Source organism: Pleurodeles waltl, chromosome 11 (assembly GCF_031143425.1).
Source record: "Pleurodeles waltl isolate 20211129_DDA chromosome 11, aPleWal1.hap1.20221129, whole genome shotgun sequence".
Lineage (NCBI taxonomy): Eukaryota > Metazoa > Chordata > Amphibia > Caudata > Salamandridae > Pleurodeles > Pleurodeles waltl.
Window position 1 is genome coordinate 745,707,992 of NC_090450.1, and position 14,576 is coordinate 745,722,567.

General features: G+C 46.9%; 1 protein-coding gene across 1 annotated transcript in view; it reads right to left on the reverse strand.

Moving 5' to 3' along the window:
* CCDC60 (coiled-coil domain containing 60) overlaps positions 1 to 14,576 on the reverse strand; it is a 493,444-nt gene that overhangs the window by 7,767 nt on the left and 471,101 nt on the right. The window lies entirely within an intron of this gene.

Consider the following 14,576-nt stretch of genomic DNA (forward strand, 5'->3'; position numbering starts at 1 on the left):
ACACATTTTCAGAGCCTCAAATTCTTTGTTACACTCATCACTCCAAATAAATCTTTCACCCTTCATCAGCATCAAAAGCAACTTGTGCGTCCTTTCTGCACATCTAGCAATAAATCTTGAATAGTATTCCATAAGTCCCAGACAAAATCGTAACTGATCTTTCCCTTCTGGTACCGGTGCATACACCATGGCTCTCACCATGTTTTCTTTTGGTTCTACATCACTTGCTGTCAACTTATGCCCATGATATTCCACACTTAAGACAGCACACTTGCATTTATCTGCCATTAATGTCATTCCCCTATCTTCCATTCTAATTTTCTGTCATGAATCAACCATTCTTCTGCATTAAATACTAAGGCAACCCGGAAACAAATAACACCTTCTTCCTCTTTGAAAAGAGTCTCAATTAGCCTTTGGAAAACAACGGCAGCTGAGGCCAACCCAAATGGCATCCATTTGAAGCGAAATGGTCCTTCAGGGGTGATAAATTAAGTTAGGTGACGTGACCTTCGATCTAAAACCTGATGGTACATAGACGCCATATCCAGTGTTGTAAAATACTTAGCCCCTTTTATTAGTGATAGCATTTGTGTAATTCCTGTTCCTGAATTCAACACACATGGATAATGTTCCATTAGGTTTCCTCGCAAGAGCAACTGAGGATAACCACTCCAATCATTCTATTGGTTAGATCACGTTTTCACCTTGCAAATTTTTTATTCCTTACGTAAATCATCCCTTATCACAAGCAGAACATTTCTTACTTTGCGTACAATTGGTTCCACCCCTTGTTTCAGTTGAATTTTGTGCCTAAATCCTTTCAACTTACCAACTTTATCTGTAAATACTGTAGGAAACGTCATTTCCCACTCTGACAGTTGTACTGCCCAAACGTTGCGTTCATGCATTCTTTTTTTAATAGGACTTAATCCACATTGTTTGGATCCAAAATTATTTCCAGATTAGCTCCAACCATCCCAACAATCAGGAGACTCATTACCTTTGAAGGATAGCATAGTTTCAAATTGACCAACAACTTCTATGGGCTTTCCACCATACACCATCGTTTTTATATTTGATTTTTTTTATTTTTTATTTTTTATCCTTGCATGTTTCCCTAATCAATCACTTGGATTAGTGTAAATGTTTTCCTCGAAACCACCATCATATTCACTATTCATCCACAGAGACCTATCTGACAATGAGGTCACTTGACATTTGGCATAATCATTAACAACATCCTATAATCACTTTGATCTTCCGTAGTGTCAATATATTCTTCAATACTTAATACAGAGCTTTCATCACCAGACCCTGATGATTTGCTGTCATTGTCATCATGTTCATTCACTACACTTTTAGATTTCAATTTCTCCTTATCATTTAACCTGCTTACTTTTGCAAAATGTACTTCCTTTTTGCAACTCATACACATTTTGTCAGTAGCAGGAGAAACATATGAGTTGCCTAAATGGGACAAACTGTCACATCTGAAACATCTTACTGTTTCTTTCTTGACACTATCTGAATTTTACTAACTTTCTTTTCCCCTTTACCTGACAGCACTTCTTTATTCTGCTGTGATACCAACATTTGAGCCATGTACGATACAGTGTTTTCTATACCACCTGCTAATTCCACTGCTCTACTCAGTGACAAATTTGGTGTGGTAAGCAACACTTCTTGCACCTTCCTTTTATTTGTGTGTTCAACTATTTGATCACAAATTAACTAATCCTCAAATTCCTTGAATTCATATGTGGCAGCTAATGTTCTCAAAGCACCCACAGAGCTTTCCAAAGGTTCCCTAGGTAACTGATGTTGTCTACAAAATTAATGTCTTTCCAAAACGACAATTTTATGATCTTTAAACCTGTCAAGCATTTAAAATCGCAGAGCCAAATTCATCTTCTCCATCGCCTAATACTACTTGCCACTGCAAACATTTTAATATGTTCCTTCCTTCTGTGCCCAAACAACGCCTTAAAAGTGCATACTTTTTCTTATTGGTAAAAATATCACCTAATGTTTCTTCCATGCTTCCAATCTATACTAGCACATTCAGGACTAGGGACAAAAGGAAGTGGTGGCACAATATTTTGTTGCATGACTGTAAACCTGCTAAGTATATCCCTAATAATCTCTATACAGCTAAAAAAAATACTAAATTACACCTGCAAATAAATGACTTGTGATGGCCACCTACAGGCAGTAACTTATAGTCCTATAACATAATGTACTATAACAGCACTATTCAGGTGTGCAAATTACCGTGTAGATAGTGACACACCTACGTTACATATATGCATGTCCCCTCTGAAGAATAGTTAATTGCCAAAATTAAAATAGAGTTCAAAGGTGTGTGTGTGTGTGTCACCGATACGCCGCACAGAAAGTGTTTTTGACACAAAGTTTAATGGTGTGCGCGTCACCGAGCACGCCGTACAGAGAATATTAGGGCAATTTAACATAGAATTCAATGGTGTGTGTTGACACCAAACATGCAGAATGGAAGATATTACCTGTGAGGTGTGCGTATCACCATAGTAACACACCACTGTAAATTTTGTCTTTACTTCAAAATGGAGATAACACGCGTTGTTATGCAACAGTGTATAACGCGACCAGGCACCGTTGATGGGACAGCCAACTTTGCGTCTGACGGCGTGGTTGCCAAGCAACAGCACGGCACAACAAATCCCGAAAACAGGCTGTCGGGATGATGTTAGAGGGGGCAGAACCTCCTAAAAATTTCAGGCAGTAGAAATGTTGCTGCAGTAATAGTGCTGCCTTTCCGTCACGGCTCCCCTGGATACCTCGATGTGTCTCCTCACGTGGAAACAGCGACACGGTTGGCAGGAATTCCACCAAAAAGGTAAAATAAACAGAAAACAGCATGCAAGTCCCAAAAGCAAGCGAAACGTGTTCCTTAAACGTGTAGCAACAGGGACGCAACAGGTCCAAACAAATCTCCCAAAACGCAACTCCTCCCGCTCAGACAGGAACAAGGGAGCTACAGGAAATTGAACGCCACGCTCCTCCAATTGAAGGCCACAAAAGCGAGGTGAGATCCTGTCAGTTCACTTGTTGACAACATAAGGATACTGCAAACTAACTGCTGCTTCTGCCTACACATTCAAATCACAACCTTCTATCCTACATCACAGTTAAACATTCTAAATTCCATCTATCCACATATATACAAAAACCCACAAACGGGCTGCCAAAATTTACTGCATAGCACTTACTCTCCCCCACCCCACGCACTTTTGCTAATATCAGATAGGGTTTTCCAGACAAAGAACACAATGCTGTTCAGACACCTGGTAATTTTTTTATACAAAAGAATTAGAAAAGAGTATGTGTTAAGAAAGTTGCTGTAATTCAGTTTTGTGACAACCAGTGGAAGAAATGGGGAGGATCCAGATGTATTCAGGATTTGGTAGCTATTATTCAGCTAGATCAGGGATCTGACTGGCACACATGACAAATGCTCAATTTGTTCTGATGTAATTTACCACCTAAGGGGCACATCCTGCAGCGCCTGTACACAATCTCCTTTCTGTTTGGAGCTGCAACCTGTAGATGTTGAGGGCTTTCTTATTTTCACTAATAACTGGGCCAAAAACAGAGGCCTAACTTAACGGGCCATCAACCTTTTTTTCTGTGGGGGGGGAGGGGGTCATCCTTGCTGGGAGCTACCTGGAGTCTAGCACCAAAATGGAATGAGGGACAAAAGGCACACTGCTTTTCACAAGTACTTTAGTGAAACTATGATTTCAAAGCAGTTTTTTAACTCTACCTTCTATATGTGAGAGATATTAATGAAATGTAAGCATGTCAAATGTATCTGTATGAGTAATTACACAAATAATGATTTAAACAGAACTTATTAATTTATTATCTTACCTTATTCTTTTATTTTTATAGCGCTATGCATCCCAGCGTAGCCCTTGAGAGCAATTTATATCACACACACAGACACACTATACAGACATAATAAATCAAACAAGAGTGCTAATCAATGTAAGTAAATGTTATAGAAGACACTAACAAGGTGTGGGAGTCGCATATCATCCAAACTGGTAGGCAGTATATTTTCAGTGCATGGTCAGAGAAGCACAAAATCAGGATTATAACAATAGCTGAAATTGTCTCTATTAATAAGACTTTATTACTATCCAAAGGAACCCTTTTCAGGAAACGTAAGATAACAACATAATGAGAAGAGAACAATAAGGTTCTAAACCCTTGCCTTGCAGTTTGCATTCTGTGCCTTCATCCTGATGTATACCTCATTGAATTGTATTAGAAGTATTACTATTTGTGAACTGCAAGCAATAAAAGGATCTCTGTATCAAAGCTGCAATCCACTATCTACATGAAATACAAATCCGTGATCTGCATGTTACACTATGTGTTTCTCAGCAGGCACATTACCCTGCTAACTTTACAGTAGAAGAAACAACAGTCAACACCAGGCTCCCTTTCTTTTCATAAAATAAGCAACAATTTGTCAGAACAAATGGCCGTATATTTGACCTCTCTGAACGTTTGATAAGATAAAAACAAAATTTAAAGCCAGCTTTACTGCTCATTCACTTTCTGAACGCCATCTTGGTTATTTTGAGAGTGCTTCAGTACCACCCCAGGTCCCATTCACCCCAGCTTCAATGCGATGAAGAGTCTGAACATTATGTGTGCCGGTGTGGGCTAAAAGGTCTACTACCACTTGCATTTTGGTAATTCAGACGCCTATAATTTGAATTTGCTCGGACAAGTGTAGCCACCCAAAGATAAACACACAGACATTAAATCTGCATGAAGGTCCTCAATTGCTAAAAGTGTATGGAACCTCCTCCTGTTGTGGAGACCAGTGCAGACTGATGACACTATTAATAAGCTAGCTCAGCGGTTCTTTACCTGGGGTCCCAGACGCTTACATAGGAGTCTGTGATTGATTAGAAAATGAAATAGTATTAGCAGCAGTGGTTGAAGTAAGTGGGATTCAATCTTTTTTCAATATGACAAAGAGTTCTATTTTTTTTTTTAAACGCAAACGCAACTGCCTGTGGATGGTTAATGTCAACCTTTAGGTGCCTCCAGCTGAAAGGGAGGGGAGGGAGTCTCATTTAATGTCAACCAAAGGGAGATGAAAACAGTGTACAATTCGCTATCTGCAAGATGCTGGTCAATAAAATACTTGCAGAATAATGTGTTCTTGTAGCCAGAACTCTAACCCTGTAGTGTAGCCATTTTTAATATAGCTTTATGCACGTTAGTTTAATATACTAGGCCGCTGTGCACTTTGCCCTAGATATATTTTATTCAGCCTCGCACTGTTATTTTACAATAACCAGTTTTACGGTCTTGTTTTAATTTCTTCTATCACACTGTTTAGTTTAGTTCAGCACTGTGTTCTCAAATAATGCATTCTTGATCGCCCTGTGCTTCAGTCAAGGCTACAGTCTGGTACATTACTGGTAAACGTGGTAGAAGTTTAGTCTCCAGTTTACGTAGAAAATACACATCCTTACTTAGGGACATTTTCTTAGAACATCTGCGTGTTAGTTATAAAAACACTTCCTAGTCCTAGTATACGTCAAGAGGGAGATTCCAGCCAGGGACCAACAACTAGATGCAGAATGCCCTGTTGCAGATGCTGATGCAGATTACAGGCCTTTGCTCAGGTATGAGGGTTGATGTCCTCCTGGGGGAACCTGAAAGGCAGGCATAGAGCTTCACATGCTGTGCTCGAAATATAACTTAGAGAGAAAATAATCTAGCAGCACTATGATCGCCTTATTCTTGTGCTTCACTCTCATCGTTACTATTTAAATTTTACTGTGTTGTATAGATCTGGTTATTGCAGCTCATGCTATCTAAGATGCAGTAATTTTATTAAACCAATCTTTAAAACTTAAACTGCCTTTGTCATTTATATATGAGACCGTACTGTGTATGAGAGAACCGGTTGTAACCTGAGTGACCCCGACTTCCCTGAGTAGTACTAAGATGTCATGTGCTCGGCTGCCCAATTGTCTCTACCATTCGAGAGAGATGAGGCAGTGCTAGTTAGCCGGAGCAAAACCCGGATTTAGAGTGACAAGTGTCATCCACTGTGGGTCAGACTTAGCCCCCCGCACTGTGAATGATCTTGCCGCTCAAAATCCAGTAGTCTCATTAGAATAATGAGAGCCTACGCAACAACCATCTTCCCCTCACCTAATTACTCCTTCAAATTGCAGTCAATGTCACAGTACCCGTGCTATTTTTTATGCACTGATTAGAAGATGTTTAAAATGCATAAATTAAAAGGCAACAACTATAATTGAAATTTCTTATGTTCAGTACTAGTGAAGGATTTTGAAATTTGTGGCCACAAATTTAATTGTTATCCTCAGCTTTATTAATGGGAGCAACTCAATTACAGCAAATAGAATGAAGTAAAATTGGTAGCCTCAGTTGAAGCAGAGAGCATGAATAGGAGCAAAAAAGAGAAAATTATCTGCTAGATTGCTAGTATTTTTATAAATTAAACTACATTTTTGAAAGCTCAAACATTCGCATAAAAATTTGAATTTCGAACCCGTATATATTTTATTTGTGAATTAAAGAACGTTTCATAATGTGTGTATTTGTTTGATGTATACTTTTCTGTATTTTGTGTATTGTTGTGAGATTCAAATTGTAGAAACTTTCCAGGTGGGGCTCCCCAGATTCCAGTAGTGATTCGATAGGGGTCCTCAGAAGTCAAAAGGTTAAGAACTGCTGAACTAGATGATAGGTCAGCTAGGACAGGGATGTGAGAATGGAGGTTGTTATAAGTGTATTCACGTAAATCCCTTATGAATGTTACCAAAATCAGATGAGCAACTTATTCTTACTTTACATCTAGCAGCATCCATTTAGAACATGGAAAGGATGCAAAACCGGCAAATAGACAAAGAACAGTAGCAACGAGTGGCTGTTGTGATTCGGGCAAAGATTTTGTAGCACACTTACTCCAGTTTATAAGTCTGTTTTACAACTGGTGTCCAGAACAGCACTTGCATGCAGCAATCAAGTCAGACGATGTAATTATCTTGTAGATTACCATGATTAGTTGCATGCTTCTGGAGATCATGTGTGCCTCCAGGAAAAGAGCTAGCCTGAATTTATAAGTTTATAAAACAGACATAATGGGGGTCATTACAACATTGTCGGAAAAAGCCGCTTACCGCCGTGCAGAAAACCGCCAACACACCGCCGCGGCTGCGGAATTCCGCCACGGTCATTATGACCCACAGCTTGGAATCCGCCAAAATCCAGACACCCACACAAGTCCGCCACACCAAAGGTCAGTGATAAACTGGCGATAACAAAACCTCCACTGTCACGCCAACAGGAATACGCCCACACTATCACGACCCACGAATCCACGCGGCGGTCTTTCAACCGTGGTATTCCATTGGCGGTACACACTGCCACGCTCAAAATACACACACATATACAAAACACAACCACATTGGACAATTCCAAATACACACACCTGATACACATACACATACACACACATCACTTCCACACATCCAATACAATATAAAACACACACACACATCACCCACAAACCCTTACAACCACAATTGCGACTGAGGGCCAGAGAGTAAAACCACCATCTACAAACTAGCATCCACAGGCACTCAACACCATCACTCACACAACACACCTCTAAATATCACCCAACACATCACAACACACACCACCCCACACATCACCCACACCACCCCCATGGCACCGCAAAGACACCACAGGTTCTCTGAGGAGGAGCTCAGGGTCATGGTGGAGGAAATCATCCGGGTAGAACCACAGCTATTCGGACCACAGGTGCAGCACACCACCATAGCTAGGAAGATGGAGCTATGCGAAGAATCATGGACAGGGTGAACGCAGTGGGACAGCACCCAAGAACTAGGGATGACATCAGGAAGAGAGGAAGGTGCATTCCGTGGTCTCAAGACACCACATCGCGGTTCAGAGGACTGGCGGCGGGCCCCCACCTCCTCCCCCACAACTAACAACATGGGAGGAGCAGGTCTTGGCTGTACTGCATCCTGAGGGCCTCGCAGGAGTAGCTGGAGGAATTGACTCTGGTAAGTCAAATCTCAACTATTACATCCCCCCACCCACCTGCATGCTATTACATCCCCTACCCACCTGCATGCTATCACATACCCCCACCCTCGCCCACACCCCCATCACTCCAACTTCTCTCGTATGTCCCAATATCACAAACTACACATCCCAAACTCAAGCCCTGCATGTAACACCAAAGCATGGATACCCATCACCACTGCATGGCCACTACACATACCCATACACCCCCATAAACCATTATCACACAAGGTCCTACACAGGAATGCAAGCACTGGGGTACATGGTCACCCACCCATTGCACACCATGGCACACACAGATGCAATAATCATGCCTTTACACCCCTGCAGGACCCCTACACAACGTCACCGGACAGGAGGGTCCAGATATGTCCACTCCACCCAGAGAACAGGCCCACAGTGATGACAGCAGCTCTGTCCAACTGGATCTAGATGACCAGCCCAGCCCATCTGGGACCTCGGGTCAGTCGGTTCCCCTCACACTGACACAGGCCACTACAGAGCTTGCCCCCTATGGAAACACCAGCGCAGCACCCACCCAGCGGGCCCATACCTCTGTCCCCAGGACACGTCAAGCAGCAGTGTGTCCACCACTACAGGGAACCAAGGCTAACCCACCACCCCAACAACAGCAGGGACCCGGGGGCAGTGGTAGTGGGCACATTGCTCAGGGGACAGAGGCCCGGGAACACAGGGGAACTGGGAGGGCTGCTGTGCGACTGGGGAGGACAGGCCCAGGGAACCCACTCTCCACGAGGCCCTCTCCAACATCATGGGAGCCTACCACCATTCCCAGGAGACGATGGCAACGGTACTGGCCAAGTTTCAGGAGACCCAGCGGCTGCAGGAGGAACAGTATTTGGGCTTCAGGGAAGAACTCAAATCCATCAATTCCACCCTGGGCACCATTGTAGGGGTGCTGAAGGAACTCGTCAACACCAGGAGGGAACCTGTGGCACAACAAGGGGCCCCTGACACTAGCCTGGACGATGAACTGCCCACCACCTCTGCCGGCGCTAGTGGACAGGAGGCACCGCAACAGGACCACCACACCAGCACCCCACCCCCTGCAGATGGAGAACCACCCCGCAAACGGTCCCTGAGATCCAGGACAAAGACAGAGAACAATGCCAAGACCCCCACCAAGAAATGAGGCCACCCTGATTGTCATCCTTCTGTCACACTTTGTCACCCTGTCCATACTTAAACTGCCCCAGCTCCACTTCCTACGCCCCTTTGGACAATGCACCTGTGACACTAATAGACTGGACTCTGCCATGGACATTCCTCCACCATCACCCCTGACCATTTTACAACCCCCTCCACTATTGAGCACTTAAATAAACACCCTTAAATCAAAAAACAATCTGGAGTCAGTCTGTGCTTTCAAAAATGTGTATTTGCAATAACAGTGGCAAAATGCTATATCAAATGTAATGTCAACATACCTATGTCACACAGCACTAGTCCATGCGGAAACAAAGCAGATGTCACACAGTGGGACCCACATCTGTGAAATCGTAAGGGAAAGTGACAACTCAGTGACCATACACTGGGTGAAAATGACAGACAGATGAGAGGTAGTAAAATTAAATCAGATGTAGCAGGCTGTGTTGTCTTCTTACCTGTCTTTCACTGGAAGTATTGCAGGGCCACAGTGTTCCTGTTGTCTATGTCCTCTTCTTCAGCTTCCTCGTCTTCACTGTCCACAGGCTCCACAGCTGCCACAACACCTCCACCTGGACCATCCTCCTGCAGAAAAGGCACCTGTCGTCTCAAAGCCAAGTTGTGAAGCATACAGCAGGCCACAATGATCTGGCACACCTTCTTTGGTGAGTAGAATAAGGAACCACCTGTCATATGGAGGCACCGGAACCTGGCCTTCAGGAGGCCGAAGGTCCTCTCTATAACCCTCCTAGTTCGCCCATGGGCCTCATTGTAGCATTCCTCTGCCCTTGTCCTGGGATTCCTCACTGGGGTCAGTAGCCATGACAGGTTGGGGTAGCCAGAGCCACCTGCAAATGTCGAGGGACAACTGTTAGACACACACTAACCCTTAGGGACAACCCCAGACCCAGACACCTAGTCACACTGTATAGAGTCCATGTCCTCACCTAATAGCCACACACAGTGCCTCTGGAGTTGCCCCATCAGATAAGGGATGCTGCTATTGCTCAAAATGTAAGCATCATGCACTGAGCCAGGGAATGTGGCGTTCACATGGGAAATGTACTGGTCTGCCAAACACACCATCTGCACATTCATCGAATGGTAACTCTTCCGGTTTCTGTACACCTGTTCACTCCTGCAGGGGGGACCAAGGCCACATGTGTCCCATCAATGGCACTTATGATGTTGGGGATATGTCTCAGGGCATAGAAATCACCTTTCACTGTAGGCAAATCCTCCACCTGAGGGAAAACAATGTAGCTCCGCATGTGTTTCAGAAGGGCAGACAACACGTTGGAAAACATAGGCTGGGACATCCCTGATGCAATGGTCACTGTAGTTTGAAATGACCCACTTGCTAGGAAATGGAGTACTGACAGCACCTGCACTTGAGGGTGGATTCCTGTGGGATGGCGGATAGCTGACATCAGGTCTGGCTCCAACTGGGCACACAGTTCCTGGACTGTGGCACGATCAAGTCTGTAGGTGATGATCACATGTTGCTCCTCCATTGTCGACAGGTCCCCCAGTGGTCTGTACACCGGAGGATGCTGCCATCTCCTCACATGCCCCAGCCTATGGAGGAGAACAGCGAGCAGAGAGTCAACCAACTCTGAGGTACATAAACACAGCATGCTCAGAAATATTAGCAAAGCGACATATGCCTGTATGAGTGTTTAGGCAAGGCCTAGATATGTGTGACGCAGTCCAAAATAATGCCATGTGGGCCCATGAAATGGCGGCTGCCTGACCTGTAAAGTGGGACAATGTGATATGAGGTAACTGCGCTGGCGTTGTACACCGTAGGCAGTCAAAGACCACTGCGCAATCCTGCATTGGTAAACATTGTACCCTATGGGTCCCAGGAGCCAATGACGATACGCACCGCCGCGGACGTGACCGCCATTTTCTCTCTGTTCAATCACTTGATACCTGATCTTTGACAGGAGAGGACCTACACTGCAAGTGCTGCTGTGACCTCAGTCTGGAAGAGACAATGGCTCGTGTGTCTGGGGAAAGGGCCCCTACCTTCAGCATGGAGGAGTTGGAGAAACTTGTGGATGGGGTCCTCCCCCAGTACACGCTACTCTACGGTCCTCCAGACAAACAGGTAAGTACACTGTGAGCATACTGTATGGGCAATGCCTGTGGGGAGTGGTGTGGATGAAAGATGGGGGGGGGGGGTGAGAATGAGGCGTGCATGAAACGACGGTGAGTCCATGTGCATCATGGCAAGGGTAGGGATGCGGGCCAATGACTGTGACGGTGCGGACAGTAATAACTTATCTTTTTCCCCTGTACTATTCCTGTAGGTCAGCACCTACCAGAAGAAGGACATTTGGCGTGCCATCATCAAGGAAGTCCGGACCCTGGGGGTCTACCACAGACGGATCACCCACTGCCGGAAAAGATGGAAGGACATTTGCCGCTGGAGCAAGAAGACGGCGGAGGCCCAGCTGGGGATGGCCTCCCAACGTGGGAAGGGTGCCCGTCGCACCATGACCCCCCTGATGTTCAGGATCCTGGCGGTGGCGTATCCGGAGTTGGATGGGCTCTTGAGGGCATCACAGCAGCCACAAGGGTGTGAGTACACTCTCATTCTGCTGATTCAGGGCACATTGGAGGTGTCTGGCTGGGGGAGGTGGGCTGTGGGTTTCCCGAGGCCAGGGCGAGTTTAGTAGGCAAGGACCCTTCTTAAGGCAGGCCCTGTGGCACCCCACTCCACCTGTGTACAGTGCCAACTACACCTAGTCAGGCTCCTGTGACATCCATGTGTGCAGCAATCGGGCATAGCCTTGTAACCCATTTCCCTGGGATTGAATAGGGAACTCCAAGTGTGCGGCACAGTGCAGGGGGCTTCTGTGTCTGTAGTGTCCGCCAACGGTAGCGGTATTGCATGCACTCAACATGTCTTTCTTCTGTCTCCCCCCCCCCCTTTTGTGTGCATTAGCATCATCAGGCGGAGGAGCAGTGGCACCGGAGCAGGAGGGAGCTGCATCCCACATGGCCCTAGAGGGCGACACTACGGAGTCTGAATTTACAAGGGGAGCTCTACGGCGGGGACAGGAGCTGACACCAGCGATATTGACTCTTCCTCTGATGGGAGCTCCCTTGCGGTGGCGGGCCCATCTGTGCCCCCGCATCTACAGGTACAGCCGCCACCCCCCTCCCACCAGCACTGCCCTCCCAGCAGCCCCTCAGCGTTTGCCCCGTGCCCGCTTACCCAGGAGGGTGGGCATCTCCTTCACCCCAGGCACCTCAGTCCCTGCCCCTGTCACCCCTGCTGCCCTCAGTGAGGAGACCACTGACCTCCTCAGATCCCTTACTGTTGGGCAATCTACCATTTTGAATGCCATCCAGGGTGTAGAGAGGCAGTTGCAACAAACCAATGCATACCTGGAGGGCATTCACTCTGGTCAGGCAGCCCATCAGCGAGCTCCACTGCCTCCACTGTGTACCCCTCATCCTCGTCTACCCCTCCTCCCTCCCAGTCTCGTCTACACTCACACCTGCATGCACTACATCCTCAGCCACTACCTCCATCACCAGCACACCCACCACCACACCCCTCTCACGTGCAATCACCACCCCCACTACCATTCACACGTCCCCTGTGTCCTCTCCCAGTGTGTCTGTGAGGCCAACTCCCAAAGTACACAAACACAGCCACACACCCACCCAACAGCCATCCACCTCACAACAGCCTCCAGCCCATGCACCTTCACCCAAAGTCGCCAAACGTACACCTCCTACAACCACTACCTCTTCCTCCACTCCCAAACCCCCTCCATCTACCCGTCCCAGTGTTCCTAAGAAACTTTTCCTGTCCAACCTTGACTTCTTTCCCTCACCTCCCCCACCCCTTCAGTCTCCTAGGGCCCGACTCTCCAGGTCCCAACCCAGCACCTCAGCCACAACATCTGCGGGACCACTGGGGTGCGCCAGGCAGCAGGGCAGCCAGTGTGGCAAGGAGCCAGAGCACGGACAGTCCCCCACCTGTAAAGCATAAAAAGTTGGCCAGTGCCCGGGGGTGGGGGAGGGGAAAGAAATCAGCCACCAAAGCCGCTCCCAGGGGTACAGTTGGGGGTGCGGAGACAGCTGCGCGACCATCCAAGGTGGGGAAGGGGCACAGTAAAACCAGCAACTCTGGGAAGATCTGCATGGCAGACAAGACCGCCACCAGCCCCGCTGCCCAGGACACCGCCGCCAGCAGGACCGCTGCCCAGGACACCGCCGCCAGCAGCACTGCTGCCCAGGACACCACCACCACCAGCCCCGCTGCCCAGGACACCGCCGCCAGCAGCACCACTGCCCAGGACACCACCGCCAGCAGCACCGCAGGTCAGTGAGCGCCAATTATTCTGACGCTACTGAGGCTGCCACGGGCAGGATGAAGCACTCTGGGCACAAAGCCCCCTCCAGAACCAGTGGAGAACAGCATCCACTACCCCAGTCCTTGGCAGGATGAAGCACTCTGGGCACAAAGCCCCCTTCAGAACCAGTGGAGTATCACATCCACTACCTCAGTCCTTGGCATGATGAAGCACACTGGGCACAAAGTCCCCTCCAGAACCAGCAGAGAACAGCATCCACTACCCCAGTCCTTGGCAGGATGAAGCAGTCTGGGCACAAACCCCCCTCCAGAACCAGTGGAGTATCACATCCACTCTCACAGTCCTTGGCAGGATGAAGCACTCTGGGCACAAAGCCCCCTCCAGAAACTAGTGGAGAATGTTATCCACTTGAGAGACTGTGGCTTTGCACTCCCCAGGATTGAACAGTGGGCATGGAGCCCCCTCGTGGATCTGGCGTCATGCACTCATCAGGCTGAGGTTCCCCCCTTCCCTTCCCCCGAGGTGCCTGTTTTATTTCTATCTGATGCCCCAGCAGTGTTCTCTCCGTCTTGTTCGGGTACTGAGTGTGGGCCTCGCTCATGCCTTTTGGGCCCAGTGGTCTATGGACTATGATAGTGGAATACCTTGGTGTATATATTTGTTTATAGTGTGAATATCTTAATATATGTATATATTTTTGATTACTGTCTTTGGATATAGTACAATCATTCAACACATTTCCTTTTGTCCTTGCATTCTTCCAGGGGGGGGGGAGGGGAATTGTGTAAATGTGATGTATAATGATGTATTATTGTGTGTGTTGTCATGGGTGACGGTGGGGGTGGGGTTGTTGCGTGTGTGTGTCACTGTCCCCCCCCTCCACTGTGTCGTAGGTGCAGTACTCACTGTGGTCTT